Source organism: Phaethon lepturus, unplaced genomic scaffold (assembly GCF_000687285.1).
Source record: "Phaethon lepturus isolate BGI_N335 unplaced genomic scaffold, ASM68728v1 scaffold2769, whole genome shotgun sequence".
In the NCBI taxonomy this organism is placed as follows: Eukaryota; Metazoa; Chordata; class Aves; order Phaethontiformes; family Phaethontidae; genus Phaethon; species Phaethon lepturus.
In genome coordinates, this window is record NW_010563985.1 from 45868 (window position 1) to 51867 (window position 6000).

Here is a 6000-nt window from a genome sequence, read left to right on the forward strand (position 1 = left end):
TAGAAATTGTTAGCGACGGGCTAGAGACCTTCACCATACCGCTAACTATGAGGTATGCACTTCTGGGATGCAGTGTGCAGTTATTCCCCATAAAAAAAGTGACTAATAGGAAATATATAGCTTCTCGACAAGCTAGGTAATCTCTCATTAATGAGACAAAGGAGCCCAAATTCATTTCTAAAAGTAGGAGAAAAAACATAAAGGCAAAACTGTTGAGAGCAGATAAAACTGACAAGGTATGTCATTCTTTCTTATAATAAATCCAAGTAATTGCAAGGAAATTTCATTTTCCTCCCCATTTAACCCCAATTATTTTCATTTAATCACTGAAACATTGCTATTTCCCTCCAAACCAAACTGCTTTGCGTGTGAAACATCATTTCCAACATGCGCTTGGGTTTAGGCATGTTCCTAATCCCTTAAAACAAACACAGCGAGCAGGACAGCATGTCCCAGCATACATGGCACTGCTGGGAGGGCTCGTTGGCTCCGGTTGTATTGGCTGTGCAGGAAACCAGCCCAAGTCATCCCAGTAGGGATTTCCCAGGTGGCATCAGAGTCGTGTCTGGGGAGGCAGCACAGCATAGATGTAATGGGGCAGGAGCGATGCTGTCTTTCCAAGGAATCATCTTTTGGTGGGTCGAAATTTGGTGCAGATGACACCAAGTTGGGTGGGAGTGTTGATCTGCTGGAGGGCAGGAGGGCTCTGCAGAGGGATCTGGACAGGCTGGATCGATGGGCCAAGGTCAACTGTATGAGGTTTAATAAGGCCAAGTGCTGGGTCCTGCACTTCAGCCACAACAACCCCATGCAACGCTCCAGGCTTGGGGAGGAGTGGCTGGAGAGCTGCCCGGCAGAAAAGGACCTGGGGGTGCTGAACATGAGCCGGCAGTGTGCCCAGGTGGCCAAGAAGGCCAACAGCGTCCTGGCCTGTATCAGCACTAGTGTGGCCAGCAGCAGCAGGGAAGGGATCGTGCCCCTGTACTGGGCACTGGTGAGGCCGCACCTCGAATCCTGTGTTCAGTGTTGGGCCCCTCACTACAAGAAGGACGTTGAGGTGCTGGAGCGTGTCCAGAGAAGGGCAATGAAGCTGGTGAGGGGTCTGGAGCACAAGTCTTATGAGGAGCGGCTGAGGGAACTGGGGTTGTTTAGTCTGGAGAAGAGGAGGCTGAGGGGAGACCTTATCGCTCTCTACAACTACCTGAAAGGGGGTTGTGGTGAGGTGGGTGTTGGTCTCTTCTCCGACGTAACAAGTGATAAGACGAGAGGAAATGGCCTCAAGTTGTGCCAGGGGAGGTTTAGATTGGAAATCAGGAAAAACTTCCTCACCTAAAGGGCTATCAAACACTGGAACAGGCTGCCCAGGCAGGTGGTGGAGTCACCATCCCTGGAGATATTTAAAAGACGTGTAGATGTGGTGCTTAGGGACATGGGTTAGTGGTGGACCTTGGCAGTGCTAGGTTAACAATTGGACTCAGTGATCTTAAAAGTCTTTTCCAACCTAAATGATTCTGTGATTCTATGACTTGGTTGGTTTTCCATTAGATGAGCTTGGTGGCATCACACCTTTCCTGAGGTGCCTGATGTTTTCTTCTGATGAGAATGTCTTAGTGATTGCTTGCTGCTTTGGTTAATGCTAATTGTGTGCAATGGCATCTCTCCCTCTGGTTGTCTGCCTCATGAATAGTTGTGGTTTTTTTTTTTTTCTTTTTAATGAAGTTTTCCACAAACAAGGACTCATTTCGCAGAACAAGGTGGTGGTGGGGAATAATTGTTTTGCAACGTTAGAATATAATCAGTGAAGTGACATTTTCTTTGGCAGACTCACACTTCGGAATTGTGACAAAGTTTGGCAGAAGTCGTTTCATGTCCCTATAGCCCCCTGCCCCAAATCGGCAGGAAGCCTTTGAAATATTTTGGTTTTGCAATGCACACATGCTCAGCAAAGCCTTCACGGTGCTTTATGGCTAAAACCACAGCGAATGTCCTTAATGAACCTTCCTGCGCCTGTCTTGGGTCTTCATCCCAACCAGACAGTTGGGCTGCCGAAGATGGCAGCACAGACAGACTATGCCAGAACAGATAAAAGCAGATTTTTATTGTATCTCCAGGTCCAGGATGCCTCCACAGTGCCCTGGGGCTGGGGCATTTTCTTGGAGAGGCCATGGTCTGTGCATGCAGGGAGCTGCCATGAGGGTGAGGTGCTCTGATAAGCTCAGGAGACAAGGAGTAGCTACAGGAGAGACACGGGAGCTGGAGTGCTCCTGGGGCCAAAATTGGTCTTATGGAGGTGTCTACCAGGACCTGGATGTGACCCCTGGAAAAGGGAGAGCCATTTGCCATGCACTGTCCATTGGGGTCTGCATAAGGGAGCCCAAAGGCCCCCACTGGGAGGACTCAGTTGTGTCAGTGACATTTCAGTAGGGTGAGAAGAGGAATTGTTTTGCTTATAAACCAGACCTGCAGAGGACTAGTGGGTGGTGAGCGCACGGGGAAGGTGCAGGGAGGTGTGGGATACTGCAGGCAGCACAACGCAGGGACTGAGCAAAAGTCAGAGCATTCAGCCTGCTCCCTCCAAGCTTATTGAAACCTCTTGCTTCTTAGGAAACATGTTTGAATACCAGGCATGGCTGCAGTTTCAAAGCTTAACTTTGAATTACTGAGAAAAATCAGTAGCTTTAATGAGAAAAGACCCAAGATGCTGTGTTAGTGACACAAGCCTACTGGAGATTGAGGAAAATCCTCTAACCACAAGCTGGGCAGAGCTCAGCACCAGCTGAGCCCACAAACCAGCCCACAAATAGTACCAGAAAACCACATATTAGTTCAGGCATGTGGGTATGTGGCATCCAACCCCCTTGATTCATCTGGCCAGCAAGGCAGGCAGTCGGATCCATCAGGTTGGCCTGCAGCCATCCATGTTGACATGCCGCTTGAATCACCCAAACCTCTTGGTACCAGAATCCGGAGTGGGTTTTGTCTTGCCATGTTTTTTTGGGAAATAAAACGTGTAGTAGTTCTAGTTTTGCTTGCAGTTACGTAGATCTAAGATCTGGTGGGAACTGAATGGAACGTTTCCTACAAATATGAATCTTTCTGAGTGTCAGACAGGTGATTGCTGACTGTAGCCTCTGAAAGTCAGATTTATCAGCATCCTGTCCTCCTACAAGGAGAGCAAGTCACCCAGAGGCTAGCTACCTCAATGAACACAACGAAGTCAAAAGCACCCCAGCACACACACTAGGGTAGACAAGCCCTGCAAGCAGGAGGAATGTGGCCAGGGCCAGTGTTGGGAGAAGGGATTCTGCTTCAGATGAACTCCCTCCTCCCTTCTACCAAAGAACTTCTCTAAGGGTTTTGCAGCCAGAATTTCCATTGCAGCAGCTCACAGATTTAGTCACTTCTCAGCTGCTGCCATGTCCCCCTATGGCACCCTGCCACCTCCCTTCCCCTGGGTGGGATCTGCTTTGCTAATGTCAGCCCACACTGTGCGCTCCGGCTTTTGAAGGTGGGGACCCATCACCGTGTGCAGGCACCAACTCCCCTCACACTGCTCTTCAAAAGCTGGGCTGACTTCAAGAGGACCCTGTGAATGTGTTGCTTGTTGCCCTTTCTTGTCAGGCCATGGGCTGTAGGGGACAGTGTCACCAGTTAAAGAGCTTTAAAGAATCGCACCAGTTGTGAAGCCACAGAGGAGAGGGACTGTTAGTGTATCCTTCTCTTCTTGGTCACTAGGGCAGACTATTAATCAGAAATGCTACGAGGTATTTTGTACTTGAGTGTGTTTGGCCCCATTCTCACCAACTATGGCTCTGACTGTGTCCCTGGCATCTGAGGAGATCTGGAGTTGGCTGGTGGGGCTCTCAAGAGGCCGGGTTGAGCCCTTCATATCTGTGCATGAGTTCATTTTCATCAGGATCTACTCCATCCATGCACAGTGGACTGACAGCTTGGTCTCTGCGGGGAGCGGGCAGGCACTGCGGTGAGACGTGTTGGCCTTCAGCACCCAGCTGTCTCCTTCATATGCAGGTTATGTGCATGATTCCCCTCTCACGTTAGGCAGGAGCAGCGAGGACGTTCTAGCCACAGCTGATACTGCAAACCGATTTTGCCAAGGTTGTGGCAGATTACAGCTGCATACTTGCATTAGTGTGAAATAAATCTCAGCAACCAGAGCTGACCTTTTCTCACCCCAGTCCCTCCAAAAATGCCCAGCTCACTTGCAGTCCTTGTCAAAGACCCCTCTTGGAGAGACATGTCATACATGTTCTGTGTCAGCAGCTGGCCAGGAGCTGCATAGCTCTGGCTCTAGCTCCAGGTAAAGCAGCAGCATGGACAACAATGAACGAGTGATCACAACCCAGCCAAGCTTACTGCTGACCTGGAGGCATTGCTTTCAGGTGGCAAATTGGCAGCATGGTGAAGAATAGAGGTGAGCTCAATCCGTTGCTGTCAGCGTCCAGAGCACACAAAGTGGCCTGGCTCCTTTTCTCCATTTCTAATTGCTCTTACAGACTCTTGGGATCTTTTCTGCAAGGAAGGTAGTCAAAAGGAAACCCAAAACCTCATGGTTTTGGAAGGCCACCAGCTGCCAAAGTGCAGCCTATAGACCACAGACTGGGAAAAAATGCAACAAAATACTTCACCTTTCCACTGTTGAGTCCTTAAAATGCTTAAAATGCTTTAAGCAAGGCTTTGCATGATCCCCTTCCACTGAAAGTCATGCAAAGGCATCAAGACACATGCAAATCACTTAATTCATACAGCAGTTCAATGGCAGGTCTGCATAAGAAAATTCAGGGATCCTCGACTTTTGGTCCTTGCTCCAGTTTCTAAAGTTGCCAACTGCTCAAGTGGGGCAGGGAGGAGAGATGCCAGCACATCAGTGAGGGAATGTAGCTCCATGCAACGGATGAATCAGAGCGGTCTGCATTAGGTGCCAAAATTTGGATTGTTTATTCACACAGGAACACACCTAGCTGAACAAAAGGGGTGGGACAAATGTACTCTTGGCTGGAGCAAAGCCCAGGGAGGTCCCTTCTTCTCCTCAGCATCAAGAGCTCTTTCTACACCCTTCAACTACTGAAAGTTCTTACACAGTCCCCACACAGAACCCAGGTCCTTCCCAGGCACTGCCATGATTTGGCACTTCTGATATGCCCAAGCTGCCTGGCAGGAGGCAAACTGGGGAATCCTTCATGATAGGAACCATGAGGATATCATTCCTTGACTGTGGCTGTGCACAGAGGATGATGAGCACTTGGGCAGGTAAGCCACCACCTGCAGCATCTCCCCCAGCAGCTCTCCCAGTGCTCTCCATACAAGCAGAGGCTGGAAACCCATTGGTTTTTCTTAGTCTTTCCTTGCAGAGTAGACATGCTCTTTGGAGAGCAGAGAGGATTTTTGACACTTCTTTTTTCCTATTCTATTCCTATTTGGTTCTGTTTACTCTAGGAGATAGGCCATAATCCCAACTGTAATTTTTACAGGACTCGGTCAAATCCAATCTCTGAAGTTTCTAAGTATCTGCCCTGTCATCTGCTCTGTTCCCCCTGCCCATGCACACATCGCACAGGCTCCAAAGGAAACGTTTGCTTCTGCCAGGGCTTTGCTCAGCTGAGTCAGTGCTGGAGCCCACACGCTCAGGGTTTTCCTCTCTGCCCGCAGCCTCCCTGGACCTGCAGCTGGAAGCAGGTCTTTAAGCTGCTGGTTGCTCAATAAAACAAATCTGGTTAGTGGGTATGAGACCTCGGGCAGAAAAATGGCATCAGAGGCGTTTCATTAGCTTCCCACAGAGCTATGGGGGAGCGTGTGGGTTGTCTCATGAATTCATAGAGTAGTAGGGGAGCAGCAGCCTGACTGAAAAGTATTTCATAGAATCACAGAATCATGGAATGGTTTGGGTTGGAAGGAACCTTAAAGACCATCTAGTTCCAGCCCCCCTGCCATGGGCAGGGACACCTTCCACTAGACCAGGTTGCTCAAAGCCCCATCCAGCCT